The following is a 22964-nucleotide window of genomic DNA, read 5'->3' on the forward strand; positions in this document are numbered from 1 at the left end:
AAGGGCCAGGTAATAGCATGAAACCTGTTGCCTATAATAAGTTCAAAAAGAGACCATATAGCTTCTGAAGTGGCATTACTGCTTTCCTGACTGGACCAGTGTGATGTTATTTTGTCTCTGTTCCTTGCTAAGGGTTGGATTCTACAGTGGTTCAAGTTATGGATAAATCTTCCATAACTCCACAGCAGATTGCTGCTCAGGGTTGGACTCAAGGGCCCACCAGTATGCATAGCTTTCCTGGCACTGTGGCAAATTTGTAATAGGGGCTCACCAAAGGTCACAAAAAATCACTTGGGGTATATACCCAGAGGCTACCAATTTTTTTTCTGGCTCACTTGAGAGCCATTTTGACTGTGGTTGGTTATCGGTTATAAACTCTGCATTTCTATTCTGGCAGCTTTCATTTTTCTTCAGAATAAATCAGTAAAAGGATGATATCTTTTTAGATTGAAATGTGAATTGACTACTATCATGTAAATAATATTGATAAAAATTTAGGAAAATAAATCTTTATTTTTCATTGTACATGGGACAACCATAGCAGCACCCAACATATGCTTTCCATTTTGCAGGACTGGCATGCATTACCATGGAAAGAGCTCTGCTAATACACTTCCTTTAAAGGAAACCTGTCATGGAAATTATATATAGGCTTGTGAGCACTATTCGCTTCTCTGTTATGGTTACTAAAAAGCAGTGACATTGTTTGCAATTTTATTGTTTAATAATTTTATTTCTGGTTTATTTGGATGAGAGCTTAGTACAAAGTCAGTTGACAGTAGACATTATGCATAATACTTTGTTGTGTTCAGGGACATCTTGGGGTAACATTTTCTTGACAGGAATGTGTAGTAAGGTAGGTTAACAATTTATAACAATGCTAAATTAAAAGAGTTTTTTGCTTTTTTGACACAGACACTGTCCCCTGGTTACTGTATGCCGTTAGAACCCAGCATGACCACTGCTGGACAAAGATAAGATGATCTGACCTATAGATACTGCCAGTTGTTTTCACTGGGATTACCTCCACACACACTTTTAGTTTCAATACATTTTTATTGAATTTCCAAAAAATATAGAGGAAGGGCAATGGGAGTAAAAAATAACAAACACAACATTTAAAACTTACAGGCCTGCACACACACTTTTAAAGGAGTTGTCTACACGTGGCACCAGAGCTCCAACATACAGCTATGCCCTGATAATAAATGGTGCCAATCTCTGCACCTCTAGGCAACTGTATGCAGACCAGATAGCACTACTAGCCACAATGGTACATGTGTAACCCCACATGCAAAAGATGATTAAATATAAATTTAGTGCAATATAAACCACTGACCAACATAAGGCCTTCAAGATTAATATTGCTGACCTTCAGAAAATGCTGGTTGCCTGGCAGTCATGTTGATGCATTAAAATCAAAGTTTTCCAAGTCACTGCCCTGGAGTCCAGTTCAAGAGATTTCCTTTCACCCCCTGCCCTATTCAAACAACAGGAAGTCTCTGCAAAGTTAGGTAAATTTCCTCCTAGACAGGTGTCTCCAGGATAAATGAAAGAAGGCTTCCTTCCACTGTGTTAGGATATTTGTGTTGAGCTGTGGTACCATTTTGAATGAATTCACATATATTGCACACATGGAAACACCTGTAGTGCACAGAATGAAAACATTGGCGCAGGTATGTTTCATCATGTGTTAATGTGAAATCCAGCTATATGAGGTTTTACAAACACGAAAGGTAGATACACACTTTCTGACTGCATTGATATAATTTAGGGAGAATGGACAGAAATCACCTGGGGAAAAAATCAGACCAGCTGGCTAATTCCCCCTTAGGAAAGCTCAGCTAGGGATTGCAGCTGGGGTTAGAGACAATGCCGATATAAAATCATTGCTTAGTCTGACCAGTGACTGCATTTAGATTCTTAATAAATTATCAGTCCCTAGAATTCTCTCCAGGTGAATTGGCAGGGTGAGGAGTAGCAATGTAATCAAATCACAATATTGTATAAAGGAAAAATAAACTTCTTCTGCTTGGTGTAAATATAAAACTGTCTTCTCAAGCTCCATCATGTGCACTAAAGCCTAGGCAAAGGCCACATGGTCTTTACCTTCCTGAAGCTCTGAGGGTGTTTGTTTTATTGGTATTAGTCAGACTGTGTTTGATAAACTTAAAGTGTATTTGTTTTAAATATGATACTTTTTAATAATAACTATTTTTACTGTTTATGTATTTCATGGACTTTCCCTTTCAGCCATTCTACACAAGGTGGCAGTAAGTATCCTTCTAAGGCTTCCATTTCATCAAAATTCTACTTCCTCTAATGCAGTGTTTCTCAACCATGGTTCTGCGGAATCCTGGGGTTTCTCTAGAGATTGAACAAGGGAAAATTTGTGTATTTTAGGTCAGTTACCAGCAACACCAATTATCTTTTTTGGCTATTTGTATGGGTGACATTCTTCCTACTGGCCAACAATGGAAGAGGCATTCTTCCTACTGACCACCATGCTAGCATACTTAGAGCTGCGGATATCGTAATTACTGTCAGGGGCTTTCTAGGACTTGTAAGTTATTTCAAGATGTTAGAAAGGTTTAGAATGGCTGCTCTAATGGAATCCATTAATCGGGTACAGAATCTCGGTATGGAAGCAGTGGTAGACTTATATCTCACCGTTTGGCTGGTCAAAGAATAATGACCAAGAAGAAGGTATGCCAACCTGACCATGAGTATAAGATTTGCTAAATTCTAGATTAGAAAAATGTAATTGGTGGTTATGGGTTTTAGGTCCTCATTTGTCTTTGGTCCACTTCTACATTATAGAATTGTACATTGTAATAAGTATTTTTAAACCTCATAAAACAAAGAGTATCAGAATTTTACCATTTTCACCTTATTTTAGCTCTATCCTAAAGTATATTGGAAATCTTTTTTCATTCTTCTGTAATGTTTGCAAAAAGGATAGTAAGTTGTGTTTTATGACATTTTAGAAAGCTGGGTGGTGATAAGAAAGGAATAAAAGCACAAGCAATGCTAATAATCTAAAGCCTTATTCACAATGATGGAGAATTGATCACCTGAGTGGTGATAACATGCACCCTCCAGAGGTCAGAAGGTGCTCATTATTGTTGAGGAATTATTCTGTAAGCACCTAAACTATTTATCTACTATAAAGTAAAGCTACATACGAAGAAAAAGTCATAGGACCATACGAAAACAACTCAAGTTATGTATTGGGCAGTTCATCCCATGATGGGCACATATGTCAGTAATTGTTTTTCTGGGGTACCTGATGAAGGCACACGCTTACTACATCTGAATTATATACATAATTGCAAGAGTTACAATTACTTTCAATGTTACAAATAAGGAGTACAATGGTGTCACCTCCACACTCCCAGCCTGTGAAGTACCTATCGTGGAGTCATCCATTTGCTGTCCTGTGCGCATGTGTACAGTGGTAGACTGACAGCATTGGACAATGCAAAAAGGCTCTGCTGTGCAGCAAATGTAAGCATAATTTCTGAATCTATTTTACATTTTTAGATGGGCCACCATTGCAGTTCCCCTGACATTACTTGATGCTTTGCTCTGTCTGACTTCAGAACTTTTCAGCCCCAGACCAAGCATACTGTAAACATCGAACTATTAGGGATCTAGCATTTTTAGAGGCCAGCATTGGCAACCGCCATTCATTTATTTTGAGACAGATTGTATTTACATTTTTTCAAGGGTTGTAATTTTTGCCAAACACAGATTTGCAGTTGTATTTCGATACGATCAACGTTGTTATAAAATGCAGTCAATTTCCATTTACCCACCAGCAAGTTATTAGGAAATATATCTAAATTTATACCAGGGGAGGGGGGGTGAATCACATAATTATATTCCAATATGATATATATATATATATATATATATATATGAAAATGTTGGTGCTACATAAATATTATGTAAAAATATTAATAGCCTCTTGGAAGTGAATAAAGTGGTCAATGAGCAATAGGAAGATAACCATGAGATTCTATCAGCTTTTAAATGATCCTATTGCTATTGCACAGGTTTACTTTATTGTGCACTTTCTGCATAGAAACTATCCATCATACTGGAAGATTACTACACCATGCTACAAATTTGTCACTCATATAGATGCTACTTCTGACCTGAAGGGAGAAAACACAACAAGGTGGCCCTTTTAACACAGAGAAAATGTACCATAACAGTTATTTGTGAGTATAGTAAAAGGTGAGTATTACCTAATGACATGGTTTATTGAAAACACATTTCCCAGCATCGGTTTCCCTTGCAGCTTTTGGTATTTAGTCACAAAATGTCTAAGGGGAGTTTTACAATCCCATAAAACACAAGTTACAATCAGAAGTTGGCACATTTGCCAAATCTCAACCAGGTCTCTATCTACATGGAGTTTGTATGTTCTCACTGTGTTTGCGTGGGTGGTACTCCGGTTTCCTCCCACATTCCAAAAACAATGCAGTGAGGTTAATTGGCTTCCTAAAATTGACCTTAGACTGTGTTAATGACATGACTATGATGGGGACATAAGATTGTGAGCCTATTTGAGAGACATCTAGTGACATGACTATGGACTTTGTAGAGCGCTGCATAATATGTTGGCACTACATAAATACTGTATAATAATAATATTATTTGTAAACTCTGTGAATAAGTATTTGGATAAAATCCAAACAAGATTCTGATCACTTAAAAAAATAAGAATTTTTAAAAGAGCAGAATATTATACGCATGTATGCAGTGTTTTGACACTTCCAATGGATCTATTACTGATTTGAAAAGTGACTGGACATGTCAGCCATGCGCAAAAAGTGACAGCATGTGTCTTACTAGCCTGGGAGGCAAATGCCTCTCTACACCCCCCTCCCCCTTTCCCCTTCCTCAATCATTCCCAGCTACCTAATTGTTACAATTTACACTGGAAGTGCACTCAGTCACACAACAGTTACTATATTACAATGCCCCTTGTAAAATCCTCCTTAAATTTACAATCTCAGGATTATTCAGTGGAAACTTTTTGTGAAGGGGAGATATTTTCATCTGTCTGGATTGCAGCCATGCAAGGCTATGACATGACCCCAGCCATACATGGAATTAGTTTTTCGTCTTATGGATTCTTCTAATGCCATTGAGAAAGTCAAACATCTAACTACACAGAGTAGAGGAAATGCCAGAAATCTGCTTTACCTGTACAAACATGGTGAATGTCGTCATAATCATTAGAACAATTTGCATTTGCTCTTTTTACTAGTCAAACTACCATTTAAATAAAAAACAACAACACATTTGCTTGGATGGGAATCTGGTTAGCTTAATGTGCATAGTTGTTTTTTCTTACTGTTTGATCTCTGCACTGTGTTTAATGATGTTGCATTTCAAGCATGAGGAAAATAAGACAGGTAGATATCTCCCCAAAAATGCCAAGGATGGCGATATTCTCCAATTCCTACACAAATCGACTGAGTGCCAGGATCCTTGCTGATACAAGGAGTGGATATTGGGATTGCATGGAAAGAGACTTTTTAAAGAGGGCTACCGACTACCAATGGCAATTGTCACTACCTCCATGGCATGCTGAAAATCACCAAATATGGGGGGCAAAACTTGCAGTTAGCAGCATGACTTGCAGTTACCGGTGGATTTATAGGCATTTAGTCATTATTTACTGACCCCAGGAAATGGCAAAGGCAAAAACACAAACTGGCAGACCAATGGGAGACAGCAGACTAATCATTATTGTTTACCCCTGAGATAAGCAGCACCCAAACCTGTTTGTCCATCCCTCCTCCTTAAGCATTTATATAAACACTTAGGCTACACATGAGCAACGATTCTTGTCCGATAACTGCCTCAGGGCTCATAGTGGATGAGAATCTTGCGTGTGTACAGCGCTCATTGTCCATTATCGGATGATGAACGATAGTAATGCAAGTGAAGGGGACAGAGCACAGCAGGGTGCCGCAATGTTGTTCTCCCCCCTCCCTCTCTATAGAGCAGAACGGTGCTGTATGTACAGTGCTCGTTCATGCATCGTGCAGTCATTTGTCGTTGGAAAGGATCATGAAAGATCATTTCCACTGACAAATATTTTACGTGTGCATGTACGTGTGTACCATGTGATCACACATGGGTCACACTTGGGACCCACCAGACGTAGTAAGGAAAAGGGCCCACCAGAAAGCATAGCTTGCCTGGCACAGTGGTACTTTTTTATTATAAGGAAGCAAGGCCAGGGACCCTTGCACAAAAAACATATTTTTGGAGTATTTGATCCTAGATCCTAGATCCTATGGGCCTGTCCAACCCCAGTTGTCCCTAAAAAAAGTTGTTAGTGAACATTTCAGCAGACCGTAAGAATGAACAAGAACTGTACAGACATACTGCTTGGTCTGTTCTATAGTGAGGAGGTAGAGGGACTCCGCTGCTGGAATTAGAATAATTCTTGTCAGTAGGTGGTTACTTAGTGATCCAGAAACGACCATGAGAATGCAGTTTATTTACAATCTGCAAAAATTCCAAAAAATATGCCACTGAAGAATCATACTATGGTGACCTCCTTCTTAAAAAATGAGTGTCCTGGCTGTGATTTAGAGAAGCAGGCAGCAAGTGAAGTAAGTGACAGTCTACAGATTATTTTTAATACAAGCCTCCAATCATTTCCTATACTCTATGGCTTCGACGCAAATTTTCCATGCTGCAAATTCTTGGAGCCCCAAATAAGGGCCTGCGACTACCTTCCAGTAAACCCTCTGCACAGCTGAATGTTATCCAGATGTCACAGGGGATGCTGGGGTAGCCCACACTGCTTGTAACAGTCCATCTATGGACATTATTACGCTGCCGGTCTATCTATACATGGACAAAATTGTAAGTCTATATGTGATCAATTTTGGTGACTAGGTAGTAGTTGAAGTATGATATGCAATAGCCATTTTAGTCATCAACCTAATCATAGTGTATATAAAACTAAACCTGGAGCAAAGTTGCGGTATCAGAATTTAACCCATATATCAGTAGAGGTTGTCTTAATTAAAACCAATGCCAAAAACCTCCCCAAATCCAAGGATGAAGGCATCTGAAATAGTATGAAAATATTGATTTTTTCTGGGAATAAAAAGCCTGTTTGTACTTAATGAGATGAGGGTCCCTAGTCACCACTAAAGGCACATATGGGCCAACAAGGATGCCTTAGAGGTAGGTGGCATCATCCCAAATCTTAATTTACAAGAAAAGTCAGATGACCCCATCATTGGATCAACAGATCGTTTGGTTTGGGTTATGTATGCATGTTCTCAATTTGATTTGCATAGTTATGTGAAGAGTTTTTCTGGATTTACACCTTTGTGGGCTTTCATGTGCTGTCATTATCATTAATAAGCCCTGTGTTTTGGCACATTGATTGCTTGTCCAAGGATCATCATACAGACATAAACTGAGCCACTTAAAACATATGTTTTATGGGGGCACTTCTTGGACAGTGGGTAGGACCCTCGTCGTGTGATGCTTTACCATTAGGATGACAAACAGTAAGAGGACACAGGTACCTTGATAATTACCATTGTTATCGTACTGACATGGCAGGGGTGTCTGAATCTAAATATTAACCAATCAGGAATATATATATCACCACATAAAACAATTCATATCTTTGTTTCTACTGTACGCTTAGCCGTTTCTCTCTAAAATATAAAAAGTTATAATAATTATAAAGGAAAGTCTATAAATACATAATAACAGGTTCCAGTGATGTGATGGTGTGGTTAACAGAGAGGAACGCTCATTAATCCGACAGTCTGCGTCCTCAATTTAATGATAATTAGGAGTTTATATTTTTACTGCAACCACCCAGAAGTTTATTAGGAGAAAATCCTGCCTGGCTTGCCAACCCATATTTACACTTTTGACTGTGGCACGTATGTAATGAATATAGTATTAGGGCTTGTTCCTTCTCCGGCTGTTTTTAAATTCCTTGCACGGGTTGGTGCATTTGGAATGCTATTAACAATATGTTGCAGCTTAGTGCACCAACACATGAGAACCAGATTTAAGAACCAGTCCTTGTGCATTTGGTAGTAATGCATATGAAAAAATCACGCGTGACCTACAATATCAACCACAAAGTTGTAATATCCTCCATGCATAGAGTATGGTGGCCATACACAATGCATATAGAAGTGTATGGAAGAACATGGCCAATAGTTGATTTGTATATGGAGCTCAACTAGCATTAAAAAACTACCAAATCATATGAATCTCTCCAACTATTTAAACTTTGTTTTTGCAAATAGTCCTTCTAAACCATGAAAAACTAACCAGCACTCTAGAAAATAATGAGTAAAAAGGAAAAGGAATATCCAAAGCCAATGTGTTTTTTTTTAAGTTCTAACTGTAACAAGAAAACATTAAAAAATATTGTTCAATGGGAATAATTAACAGAGAATTTTCTCCTACTTTCTCTCATTTCCTGTTGTGTATCGAAACAGGAAGTGAAGGAAAATCTCCCTATATGGACAAAATTTGGCTTTAGATATATTTTATTGTTAAGAATCAGCAGCAGCTAGATATCACATAGTTATCATATAGTTAACATTTGTAATGTCAGATGTCTCTTGTAACAATGTGAAAGTTTTACAATCAATAAGTGGGTCATGTGACATTACAATGACAACATTCACGTGAACAGGATAACTTCATTAAATATTGCTGATCTCCTTTATTTCATACACCTCTGTAGATACTGATCATTGGTGATATTGTGGTAATGTGACAGCACCACACTAGCGTTGCTTCACGACAACTTTCCAATGCAATAGCTTTTCCGTTATGCAATGGCAAAACATGTTCTACTGGCCAATCTGAATTAAGCAAGGTTCAGTGATGGGTATTTTCCTTAAAACTCCTCTTTTCATGCATGCCAGCTATAATTGAATGTAGCATCATATCATTTTTTATTACCTTTGTATTTTATATTTATTAAGGTGCAATATCCGTAGTCTTGTCTATCTAGAAACAAGACTACGGATATTGTCTATCAATATCATTGATATTTTATCAAGGGACATCAACACGTGAATAATTACATGCATTACAATTGTCAATTGTTATACAAATTGAAAATACCATTGAGATTAAATTGTCTAACACAGCTTTATTAAACTTTTTAACATGGGGGAACCCTTGAAATAACTTTCAGGTCTGCAGGGTAACCCTGGCATAATTATTAGATCCACAGCTTACAGTGTGGTGGTCAGTGGGAAGAATTTATTCTACATTGCTGGCCAGTGGGAATAATGTCACCCTTTCAGATACCCAAAAAAATCATTGGTGTAACTTAATCTGACCTGAGTGGCACAAAATGTTCATTGCTCAAAGAACCCCTTGCAACCTCTGGAGAAAGCCCCAAACGCTGGCCTATCATTTGGTTTGTTGTGGATTCTAACCATCTGATCATAATTTTAGGGGGATTCCTTTGAATTAGATGAATTTTAAGTTCCCTTAGGCTGCCCTATTAGTGTTAAATTACAAATTCTACCCATTGTCTGTTGGGGTGTGCTGGGACTTGTAGTTTTATAAAACACACATAGTATTTATTAAAATATGGGCACCATGGGGCTTTAAAATGGTGGTTTTTTGAATTACAAAATAATTAGTTGAATTACAAATATGACAAAACACTGAGTGTAAAAAATTTGCTGAATACAAAAGCATAGAGAGGGGTTAATTTGCATAAATGCAGATATCAGAATTGTAATGATTTGATACAAAGCCGTACACCTTATTTTTACTGATTCAGCAAACAACATTACATACATAATTACTAGTACTTGGGAACTTTCCTGCCATGTTAATTCTGGGTATACACCATGCAAAATTCTCTCAGTGTCATTTTCAATCATTCCTACGAACATTAAAACTTTGATGAAAATGTACAAAGTATTTAATATACCGCCCCCTTGTTCAATATTTTGTTTTTTATATGTCTAAATGATACATCCATTGTGACACAAATAGTGGTTTCAATTTCAATATGATAGTTACCAATCCACAAAAAAAATCTGCCTTATCCGATCAATGATTAAATGACATTCTGATCAAAAAAAATCAATCACCAATACAATCGTCTATGATGTTTTTGCTGCATAGACTGTTGGAAAGAGTTATTGCATTCACCTTGATTCAGCTGGTCAGACAGTTTGGTGATTGATAAGAATAATACAATGTCTATTTATCATAAAATATTCAGATTATCATTCTATGGACATATATGGGGTGTATGGTATCAAAGAGCAAGGAGCTGTGATGATACAAGGCATCATAGCCAATCAGAATTTACACCGTTAATGGGACACATTTCTATTGGTTGAGGAAGTTACAACACCCCCATTACCAGCAGCCCCAAACGGCTTTGCTGAAGAAACCCATTAGGAAAAATACATTTTAAAAGTAATTTAGGAAGCAGCTTTTGGAAGGTCAACAATTTTCCTTGCCAAGCATGTACATGTACCTCCTATAAATGCCCAGTATTGTCCTTTTCTCCGGCACTCAGTAGCAGATGAATTATTGCCCCAAGATCTATCAGTTCATCATGCAATCCCCCTCAGTCCTCAACAATTATTGGCCACATTGAACAATAGGGGTATCTTAAAGATATCCCTGATCTGTCATTTCCCATACTTTAGGCTACATACACACGTGCAATATTTATCGTTGGAAACGAACAACTAACGACCGATCATCCGATAATAGTTAACAAAAAAAGTGCACAATGACTGGCCAACTACGTCGATGAACGAGGAATGTCGCTGGAAACGTACAAACGCTCCGGTGGATCTGATTGGGGGACGATTGCTATCTATTGTGTGTACGGTCGTTCAGTGATCGTGGATGGTTCTGTGATACACTTTCTCCTGTACACGTCACTTCCTACATCGTTCAAATGATCATATCTAGTGTGTGTACATTATAGGTGGATTATATTTGAACGATCGTATTGTTACAGCATGTACAGAATCGTGCACAATACAATTTAAAATAATCAGGAATAATCGTTGATCGTTAATCGTTCGTAACGATAATTTTTGCACATGTGTACGTAGCCTTAGTAAAGATTCCAGCATAGTTTGCAGCCTTTAGGCAATCTAATACAATAACAATGAACAATCACTTGCATAACTCATAAATCTAACAACATGCTGGAAAATAAATGACAAATTTAAAACTGCTTAGTAAAGCATCATTACAATCATAAGAAAGAAGTTGCTGATGCCATTGGTTCTTGGCAATAATTCAGCAGAGTCATGGGTTGTTTTTGACACAAAAGGAGACAGATGTCAGACCTGCCTTAAGCAAGAAGGCAAGGATCAGGTAAGCTGTTAAATTAGATGTTTCAGAAAGGCAGGAGAAAGGTTAGGTTGGGTGGGGCAGATGAAGGTATTCATCCTCTGCATGATGGGACATCAAGCGGGGAAGTGTTAATGCAAAAGAGGGCAAAGTGTAAGAATGGGAGTTTCATAGACCTCTCTTACCTGCTCAGGAGGAAGTCAGCAACTCAGAACTGTCCTCTGTGGATCAGCAAACACAGGAAAGTTCTGCAGGAGCCTTCCCAGGGTCCTAAAACCAAAGAAGGGATTGCAGCCAATGAGGAAAGACACTCTCCTCTCTCCAGCCTGCCCTCCCGCCTGGGATTTGGCCATACAAGGAGAAGGAATTTGAGGAGGATGCTGGATGTGTGGGACACACAGATCAAAAACCCAAACACAGGATATTCTCCCTTATATAGTTCTCAGCCCTACTTTCTGTTAGTGTGCAAAGAACCCTCTTTACAAGGCTGTATACACAGGGGATCACTGCCAGTCCTCCTTATATGGGGCGTATGGGTGTATGAGGGGGGAGAATAGTACAGGGAGAGCGCAGCAACATTGTACAGTGCACAGTACAGTTACTACAATTTCACAAATCTTTTATATAGAGGATCAATGGTTGTTTGCTTCTAATTTCATTATTCTGTAGATATTGGCTAGGCAAATGTTCCAGGCTTATCTTCCTTCCCAACATCTGGTGATGCATTCTCCAAATCATGAAAATAAAAATACTGGGAGAGTCTTGCAAACTCCTGTAAATGAGAATTTAGTCTTCTTTAGATCTACCCTATGTAATGGAAGACCTACCTAAAAATTTGCACAAGTTGTATCTAATCAGGTAGCTTCTTGTACTACTGATGGTAAATCTAAAGAAGATTGTTGAAAGATGTATGGACAGCTGATCTAAGGGGCCACAGCAGGTGAAGTGGCTGTGATCTCTGTCTTTGGGTCACCCTTGATGCTGTTCGTGGGTCACAGCCGGGATAAGTCGTTGCTAGAAAACTATTTTAGAGAAAGAGGGAGAAAGAGATTATGCCACTCTACTGATTCTACTGAGCTAAAAGTCTATATTTTTCTTTTTGGATAATGTGGGAAGGGGTTAGTAGGGGTTATGTTATTTGGTCTGCATTAGGAAGGTCTTTCCTTACTTCCCATCCCAGTGATGGGTGTCAGCCAGAGGAGAATTTTCCCCGATTAGACAGCATGAAAACCCAACTGAAGACATTAATTTCACTTACTGAAAGAAAAACAAATTTAGGGCTAGATCTCGACTTGGGCTTCCCCAACGCGCTGGAGGCTCGCTGTCCTAAACGTTCAGATCATGCCTAAACACTTTACAAAATCTAATCGTCTCTCTATTATATCATATATCACCATATGTGGCACTTATGGTAGGAAAGTCTGTACCCAGGTTCTTCCTGGTGCCGCGACTTCAGAAACTCACAGAGGATCACAGAACGTTTTTTTATTTTTTTTATAAAATTTCAACACACAAAGGAGACAGGGTGAGAGTAGCAGGGATTTATAGGATACAGTCCAACTTCTTGCAGTAATGTAAAGTCACAAGCTTGATTGAAATTTCCAAGCAGATTCAAAAGATAATAGTTCTACCTCCAAAGCAGAGAGGGCTTTACAATAAAGTCTTAATCCCATATTTAGAGCTCCCTATCCTTAGGGTTCTAGCTTCCAGACTTAGCCAGGCCTTCAGGGCCACCTACTCATTCTATAAGCAAGCCCTGACTCCAGGAGTGCTCCCCCACTCGGTTCCAGTTCTCCAAACATTTGAGCATTTCAGAACTACACGCCGATAGACTTGCTAAAATAGCCCATAGGACAAAAAATACTGAAAATCTCTCAACATTACTCTCAATGGATTGCCCTAGCTGGAATATTCCAGCATATTGAAAGGCAAAAATGGAGGATGCAGATTTATTGGTGGGGTTATGTTGGATAGTAGATTGTAAACTCTTCAGGGCAGGGTCCTTTCCTCCTGTATTAGTCTGTCATTTGCAACCCCTATTTAATGTACAGCGCTGCATAATATGTTGGCGCTATATAAATCCTGTTTAATAATAATAAAAGTGTATTTTGTAGGATCCTTCTACAATAATAAAGTGAAGCTTGGGGCTGACCATAGATACCACTGCTGCTCATCTAGCTCCATTTTGAAAAGATGCTAACGCTGGAACATATGACAGCTGAGGCTTAAAGTTTTTTAGGTGAATGAGATCTGTTATTTGAATATAGCAGAATCTGTGAAATGCACCTGGATTGACTGGATATATACTTTGTATATTTTTATATAGTTGTAAGAAACAGAAGATATTTCGAAAGATCTGAAAAATGAAAAGGTGCCTTTAAAGTCAACTTTGACTTATGTTCTTTGACTTGTTCTTAAGACAAAAATACTGAATCAGGACAGTGATTGGCTGCCACCTATGCAGCATCAGACAACCATGTTGTCCCGTTGGGAAGCCAAGTTCTGGAACAGTCTAGAAACTCTGACTTTAATCCCTTAAAAGGGCTCTACACATTTATAAATATATATCATAAACCCACCCTAAAATACACAGACTGGGTTGGATCCACGTTACCAGTCCAAAATAGCTTATAAACCCAATTCTCTGTTTTTTGGGGGCTAACCTTTAAATGGGACCTGTAGGTATAGAAATCGACCCCAAAGCAGAACTATACTCAGCTTGTGTCACTCCCTCGCTGGCACCAACATCTTCACCTTGTCTTCTTTTGGGTTTTAGGTCTTTAGTCACCTTATATAGCCAGGCTGGAATAACATAACTTATCTGCATGGGAGTTTATTCAAACCATCACCAGATCATATGCAGAATGTACAATGAAGTGCATAAATGTACAGCGCTGCGTAATAGGTTGGCACTATATAAATACTGTTTAATAATAGTAATAATAATGTACCTTCTATAGAAGACTGCAACCTGACAGGTAAGTTAGTTTATTACATTGGGTATTTCTTCTGCAAGAAAGAGCCTGCCTTCTCACAGTTTGCCTCTGCTTTAAATAGGTCAGAGAAGATATCACAAAGTCCTTGCACATAGTACTACCTTTTATAATTATTACACAGTATTTATATAGCTCCGACATATTATGTAGCGCTTTACAAAGTCCATAATCCTGTCGCTAGCTGTCCCTCAAAGGGGCTTGGAAGTCATGTAGCCCAGAAACCAGAATATGCAAAGGTTGGAGAGCTAAGGAGAATGATACTCGAACATCTCACAATGAAAAGTAAACCCAGCTAAGACTAAAAAGGTATTCACATTGTATTATGAGATGCAGAGGAGCAATGACAGGATTTGCAAGCTGAATGTGTTTCAGATTCAAGGGGCTTCTGGGACAATCAGAAGAAGAATCTGTATGTTGTAGTGACAGGTTCCCTTTATTCTATATACATAGACTAAAGGAGCCAAGGTAACAGAGAATAAATATTTATAAAGGGATGCACGGACATGTAAACTTTATACTGAAAACAGCTGAGTACAATGGTACATTCAGACATGCAGATATGAGTGCTTCATAATCTATACACAAAGTAAGCATGACACCACTGCAAAATCTATCCACAGAGCAAGCACTTCACCACTACAAAATCTGTCCTTGGAGCAGGCACAACATCACTTAGCATATCTACTGCACAATCTATCTCGGCAAATGAAAGGGTATTCTACCCCTAACCAAAAGCTTCTACTAAGATACTTTTAGTCTGTAAAATATAAACTTGAAAACATTTTGTTATATCAGTTCAATGCATGTTGATTTTATTCATTTTTTTTCTATTATTTCCAGGTAATTCTGAGGACTACACAATTCCTCCCCTCTGGTATGGAGACAATGGGTTTATAATGTAGGAAAAGAAGCTCTAGGGAAAATTTTGCTTCTCTTCTGTATAGAGTATTGCAAGTTAGGGTTGTCACCCTGGTAGAGAAAGTTTGTTAGTGGCTGGATCACCAGGAGCAAGTAAAGAAAACACCCTAAAAAGACAAACTACCACAGTGACCACATCTGCAGCCTGGTAAGCTGCATCATATAACCTAAAAATGTTTTGTTCTTGGCTTTAGATTTAAAAGGAAATGTGTATTTAGAAAGAGGGAGTCATTACTGACTTTGTTTATCACGCACTGTATCTGGAGTTTAAACAAAATCACTGACTTTGGCACAATCATGTAATGAGTGAAGTCAGAATTCTTTCTTTTCACATCTTTCAGAGCTAAAAGATAAGCTTGATGTCAGGCAAATTGCATTTTCAGAAAAGAGTCAGCAATTCAATCTACCTCATTATCCTCTTACAGGATTCCTTTCTGTAGAGCATTCAGTTTACTGTTTGTCGAGCTAATCATTGACTAACCTGTCTATAATCCTCCATAATGAATGTTCTATGACACATCTACACTAGGTAAATCATTGGAAACTCCCTATTGTACTTTCACTGAACTGCAAACTTTAGCTAACTTATAAGTGGTCATTGAATAAATGTATAAAAATGTATAACCCAACACTATAAAGACTTTTAGGCACTTTTATTTGCACATAATTGAAGAGAACCTGTACTAGGGAAATGTTGACACTGCTCTTTGGAGACATCAGAACCACAGCACTGTAACAAGTGTAAACTTTTAGGTGGACCTTTGCCCTGCCAACTCCATAGAATTGAACTGGAGCTGCTTGTCACCACCTATGCAAGCTTTAGTGTTAAAAAAATACTCTGCTAGGTTTTTAAAGCCACTTGCAAATGCCTGATAACACCAAGTGGGTGCAGCCTGTTATTGCCCTCAGGCCCCTGGGAGCATTAAACCCAGCGGTAAAATACTACTAGTCGAAACATGCCCCAAAGTTTGTATAGACTAATTCCTTATATGTAACTATAAACAGCACAAGTATGCATTTTCTAAAAAGCTCCACCTTGTATCAGTCTCTGAACTCTAGTCCAGTGACTATACCACAGTCAACAACTGCACATGTATTTACATAATTAGGATTTACATGATCATGTCATCTTTGAGCTATCATATCTAACCAGGAAGTAAATGGTGACCTTGAATGATGCCTGAACAAAGATGGTTCTGTTCTTTTGTAGAGAAAAGCAGATGCCAGGGGTTGTACTGTAATCTTTGTGAGGGGTCATAAATACCTGTGCTACACATACATATCACTGAACTATTTAAAAATGTAAATATATATGATGCTAGTTCCTCTTTATGAGGTCTCTGTAGTTGTCCAGGTTCTTGCTTGGGAGCTAAACACATGTTTTACATGAAGTGTAGCTGAGCTGGAGCTAAACAACTGGAGCTGCATTTAAAATGGAACTGAGTTCAGGAATCTGGATCTGGAGATGAGATTCTGCAACTCCTCTACGTTACACATAGTACTTAACTGTTCCCAATTTGTTCTTAGTCCCTCTGTCCTTCTGCACAACCTACATAGCTCCCAACTGTCCCTCAGTTGCCTTTCTGCCCCTCTGCCCTTTATCAGTTATCACCTATGTTGGTCTAATATATAGACCTCCAAAACAAAATGTAATATTTTAATAGTACAACTATTATAATTCATAAAACCTTCCATCAAGTCTATAATTTATTGCATTTGATATTTATTAGGTCTTTGGAAGAGAAAAGTGAAAAAGAGCATTTTTCACCGTGGTATATAAATTTTTAGAAAATTTAGATAATACCAAAAGAGTACTAGTGGGTTCGGCTAATCAATTTTTGCTGTATATGGCCCTGTAAGGAGTCTTTTGCCTATACACATTTTCTGCAATGATCTGTTCCTCTTTCCCACACAAGTTGAAAGGTATGCTTAACATGACTGTCATACATTTAAAATAAATTATTATAAATAAAAATATTATTACCCTTTATGTATAAGAAACCAACACATTACACAGCCATTTGTAACAAATTGGAACTGCAGATGACAAACCTTCATATTAGACAAGTGAAAACAGTGATACAGGAAGGGGAGAGGTCAATGTCTAATATAGCAGAAGGTGTACTTTAAGGTAATCAATGTCTACACCTACCTCTCTACCCTATCGAAGGCTGGGTACACATATGCAATGGTTCTGGTCCGATAATCGGCTCAGGGCCGATATTGGACAAGAATCTTGCGTGTGTACAGCGCTTGTTGTTCATTGTCCAAAACGACCATCCTGGCGGATCCATGATCATAATGGAAGTGAACAGGGTGCCGCTCAGTCGTTCTCCCCCTCCCCTCTTTATAGAGCAGAGCGGTGCTGTATGTACAGCACTCGTCATGTATCGTGCAGTCGTTAGTCGTTGGAAAGGGTTGTTAAAGATCCTTTCCAACGACAAGTATTGCATGTGTGTACATAGCCTAGGGAGAGAGCATTGGTTGCTACCAGAGCTGGAATTCATCCATGTCTGCCCTTGTACATCTGTATCACATATAGTAGGAGGTGATAAGCTTAATAGTTTACACCAGTAAGATAACAGTGTTTTTTTCTTTTTTGGCTTCCAGGTCAGGTCAAAGGAAGTGACAAAGACACTGCCAATCTAAAAGGTCAACAGGTATTTTTTGTTGTTGCTGAAAAGTACTTAGCCTGAAGCAAGGAAACCAAGGGACATCTATTAAATGGTAAGCTTCTAAATAATTACATAAATATTCTTGGGTTTACCAAATAATTGAATAGGGAATGAGAGGGTATCCTCCACCTTCATAGTGCTTAGTGCCAGCTCTTTAAAATTAAGATAAATAAAAATAATAAAGAATAAGTGTAATGGATTAAGCAGTGATTGATTACTTAACAGATATTTATTATTGTAGATATACTAGACAGAGATCAACTGTAAATATGAAATCGATAGACATCATACATTTGTAACATTACATTCTCAAGCTCGACGCATTACACAAAAAAAATGCTTCTGCAGGGGAAACAAAGACTTTGTTTATGATGAGTTAATCAGTAGTGTCTCAGTAGGATATGGTACCCTCTTATTTATTGATTCAAACAAATTTGCTATATAGATGTGTAGGACATACAGTACCTTTACATAACTTCTGAGAGCTATGAATACTTTTCTTTCCTTAGGCTACGTACACACGTGCAATGGTTCTCGTCTGATAATCGGCTGAGGGACAATTTTGGACTAGAATCTGGCGTGTGAACAGTTAAACTCTGTCTAGTATATCTGCTTTAACAAATATAAAATAATAAATATAAATAAATATAGTTTTCACGTTCCCCACTCACAGCTTTGCGGATGTAGCAACAGGAGTGCCCAGGCACCTTCACATACCAGAAAGCACACTCTTAATCTTAAAAAGAATCTTAAAACCAATGTACATTTTTCCTGACATTAGTTATGCTTGAATATATTTTTTTAAATGTCCCTATAACATAATAAATATTTTTTTTTAAGTCAGGTCCATTTCACATAACAGGGAGAAGGGCAATGTGCTTCGAGTGTAACCATAGACTCCTGCCAGGCAACCTGATCCAGCCATTTTCCATAAAGCTAACCGGCATGAGTAAGGTCAGCCAGTGCCACTCATCTCCTCCCTTGCAAACACAATACCAGGCTGAGCCCAGTTGGCATATCTGTACTTTCTTTTATTGTCTGAGGATTGTTGTATTGTACATATACATCTGACTGACCTTGTAAAGCTGGTCTATTCATGGCATACATTCATATATATATATAATATAGTAATTATTTGGAGTATACATAAAAAGTTAGGTGCAATAGAACACTAATAATTGGTAAATTAAAAAGGTACTTTTAATGTTCAATATTTTAGAAAACAAAGAGGCACAAATATGGGAAAAGAGGGACGAAAAAAAATCTTGTTCCAAACGATCATTTGGAAGGTAGATCACCTTTCATTCCTGGGAGAGAGGATCTCTTGGCAAGTAATGCAAACATTTGTCAAGTTCCAGCTTATGATGTTTGTTTGATCATAATTTTAGAGCAAATTTACATGGTTGATGCATTCACAGTTAGAAGTCTGTATACAACTTGATCAATAGCCTCTTATATGCTTGTACCATGAAAAAAATGGGAACTGTCACTATCATTATTGTTTCCTCATTATTCTCCTGTTTTACATGTTTAGGAACTAATTAACAGTTCTGTCATCTGTTGTTTGCATGCTGGCAATGGAGTCACTTCTCTAATGAAACCTCAACAATAAACTGAGAAAATAACAATTTGGGCTCAGTGTCAAAATATTTGCTGTCAGTAATAAGAGACGCCTAACACTTTACCAGTATGAGCAATATGTTATAATGACGTTAACACATTTGCAGAGACACTTGAATAAGTTGAATGTTTGGCTGTCAGCTAATATGCCACATGAATTATTTGAGGTATGAAACCCATCCCTCTCCTCCCTCAACAAATGTAATAAGCCAAAATGTGACCATTCAAGAACATCTGATTCTATTATGGTTACAAAGCAATAGAAGACATTAATAATATTAGAAGGCGTTATTGATAACATGTTAAAGTATTACACAGCACAGTAGTTATTAGGTATAATATCATAGTTTAAATTAATCTGATGGGATCAATATATGAATACAAAATGCCCCTATTTCAAATATAATTTTTCATACAAAATCCCCCATTTTCACTTTATTTAATTCAATCTTTCATTAGACTGTATTGTATCTCATCATGTATTACCCAGTTTCAACTTTACATTTGGCAAATTTAAATTGTGGGTAGTAGATTGCTAAGTTTTTAACAATTATCTATGCAATGGTGGTTCAAAAGTGATTGAAATTGACTGACAATGTACACATTTGGCTATCTTACAATTAAAGGATATGTACATTCTAATAAAAGATCTTATTTGGTCTCCATTTATCTGTTACAAAATACAAATTATTTTACCCAATACCCAATGTTGCAAGAAAATCAGCTTAAAACTTTCTGTGCTCTCAGTCTCTATTGACTGTTCAGAAATTTTTAAAGGACTACAAAAAAAACTTCATATATGGTGTGGAGAAGAGGAACAGGCCATGGTTCTGTAGTCCTTTCCTCTTACTTTTCTGCACTTCAGGTGCCTGATTTATTAAAGCTCTCTAAGACTGGAGAAGATACACTTTCATCGGTGAACCTGGGTGAACCAGCAAATCTGGAATGGATTTCTTAAAAGTCATTTGCTATTTGTTGGAAATGTTTGTTAGGCCCAGATTTGACAGCTAGGCTGTGGCCAAGGGTGTCATGGTCACTAGGGGTCTTGTCACTATTTGAACCCCTGGCAATACCTTCACTGCTTTCAGCTGCCTCCTCTGCCCTGCTTGACTTGTCTGGGGATCCTGTGCCCACCATGCAGCTCCCGTACTGTACTGTCCTTTGTACACCTGGGTAACACCTGTGTTCCCTGGCCAATCTGGGGAGATTTGGGAGATGCTGCAATCCCCAAGCAATCTAACATACCAGCTTGCTCTCTCCTCACTTTTACCAGTCTGGGTTGTGAGTCAGATGATGGGAAGTCCAGCCCACTGATCTCTAGACTTGGGAAACGGATATGGAATTGATAGCTGTCGGCTTAAAGGTACCAGAATAGGGGCGGTGGAAGTCATGTGACTGGGAGTGCAAATATTAGAGGGTGTAAGTTGGGCAGAAGTTTGCATTAACTTTAAACGCTGATCCATGCCCCCTGTATAAAGGGAAGAGAGGAGAAAATCCAAGAATACACTGAAGAAGAATACCAGGTAATCATGAGAGAAGTGGGGGAGACTGGGTTTATAAGTTATAGGGTAAAGGTTTAGGAGGGTGTATTAATAAAGAGGTGTAAACTACAGGGTGTAACAGTATAGAGGGCTAGATTGTGGCATGTAATAGTAAAGAGCATAGGTAGATGTTATGGTATCATGATTACAGGGGATTAGAGGAGTATAAAAGGAATAGGGTCACTGTAGGGTTGTAATAGTAAATGGAGGTGGGGTCTGTCAGTAAGGAGATGATAAATTAAGAGTGTAATACAAAAGGGAAGGGATATATTAAAGTATGTAATAATAAAGGGGGTAGACTAAGGGAGGTAATAGTAAAAGTTAACCTATATGCTTTAATAGTAAGGGAAGGATAGACCACCCTCATCCTGTGTGGGGATCCCAGTCCTTTTACAGCCTCTTGCACTTTCCTGCATGGTGAGGGAGGGTTGTTGGAGAATTCAGGCAAGGATGATGCCAGGAAAGAAAAGTTCAGACAGCAGATACCCCCTGTACTGTGTCAAAGGCTTTTATTGATCAGGAAGGTAGGGAAGGCAGCACAAGCTCGCCGGTCTAGGTTAGAAAAAGTTTAAATCTGACCCTAATCACACTTGACAATGACCAAACATATTCGGCTAAGGTTTATTCTCCAAACCCATCAAATTAATGAATACATTCAAAATCAACATATTTTATTGATACAGTAAAATGATCCTAAGCCTCGGTGGCAGGTTGCCATGATCTGTCAACCTGCTTTTGGTTGTCTACCCTTGAACAAATGAACGTATTACAGAGACTGACCCTGTTAGCTCTAAATTCTTCAATTACTTATTTCACATTATATATGTTATATTGAGAGAACATTTGTTGAGGGTGGATAACCCCTTCCTTATTATTTGCTAATTTCCCAGCAGTTAGACAGAAACGGTGGCTGTAATGGCCACAGCAATAAAAGAAAGTCTGCGACTTATAAAGGCACCATATTCATCCTGCTAGTAAGTAACCAAGCAGATCTAAAACATTAATTTCTGTGCAGTTGAACGTTAAAACTAAAGTATAATTAAAATACAATATAATACCATTTAAGATTTTAATAATGTGTTTAATTTTTACTGTAAAACAGCTCAAGGTTCAAAACCAGAGACAATTGCCATGACAAAACATAGACTGTTCCTGCACATTAACTATATTGATTTTTTAAGCCGACCCCCTCCAGCCGAAATGCTCTAGCTGCACCCTTTGTATTATTTAAAATCTGCCTTGCAATACGAGTCGTGAATGAAATACTGTACTAGCTCCGTCATGTCACTAATAAACTAGAATTTTTCCCTTTTTTACAAATTTTAAATTATCAAAACAGCACACCACCCTTCTACATAGCTCTACACTCTATCTGTGCTGGAAATGGGTGAGAAATACATTTATGAACTATTGATTTATACAATATACAGCGTTGTGTCTCTTACCTGTACTTGTATGTCTCCGTGCTTCTCCTGTGATCTGTGCGGTGGGTGTGACTAGTGTGAGATCATTGCAAACAGGTAATGGGAGGTACACAGGAAGGTGTAGGGCAAAGTATAAGGAGCAGAGTTAAGGTAAGCTGTTCAACGCATGGGGCTGGGGTGCGGTGGTGGTATGCAGGGTGCTTTCTCTGAGGTGTGGTGCATTAAAAATAATTGTTAAATAACATTTTTTGATGGTTTGTAACATATACTGGATAAGGTGTATTGTTCAGTTGCAGACATCTGCCTGTAGGACTGTCGGTGAAGCTTCTCATTCATTCAGGTGGTAGTTTAGTAGTTGTTGGTAACTTTCAGCTGTACTTCTGCAATGTTGAAGATGTTTCGGCACAGAAACTACATAAC

At 38.1% G+C, this 22964-nt stretch overlaps 2 protein-coding genes across 4 annotated transcripts in view; one reads left to right on the forward strand and one right to left on the reverse strand.

The window, feature by feature from the left end:
* The window catches only part of MYL9 (myosin light chain 9), a 28369-nt gene extending 5743 nt beyond the window's left edge, over nt 1–22626 (reverse strand). The window contains exon 1 of one of the 2 annotated variants that reach the window (XM_072403740.1): nt 22566–22626. The gene's annotated coding sequence lies outside the window, so the exon portion shown is untranslated. Of the gene's footprint in view, nt 1–11555; nt 11709–22565 lie in introns of those variants that run through there. The other variant, XM_072403739.1, reaches the window with a different exon arrangement.
* The window catches only part of LOC140325733 (phosphatidate phosphatase LPIN3-like), a 53797-nt gene continuing 51839 nt past the window's right edge, over nt 21007–22964 (forward strand). For both annotated transcript variants that reach the window (XM_072403735.1, XM_072403738.1), the window contains exon 1: nt 21007–21102. The gene's annotated coding sequence lies outside the window, so the exon portion shown is untranslated. The remainder of the gene's footprint in view (nt 21103–22964) is intronic.

This window comes from Pyxicephalus adspersus, chromosome 3, assembly GCF_032062135.1.
Source record: "Pyxicephalus adspersus chromosome 3, UCB_Pads_2.0, whole genome shotgun sequence".
Lineage (NCBI taxonomy): Eukaryota > Metazoa > Chordata > Amphibia > Anura > Pyxicephalidae > Pyxicephalus > Pyxicephalus adspersus.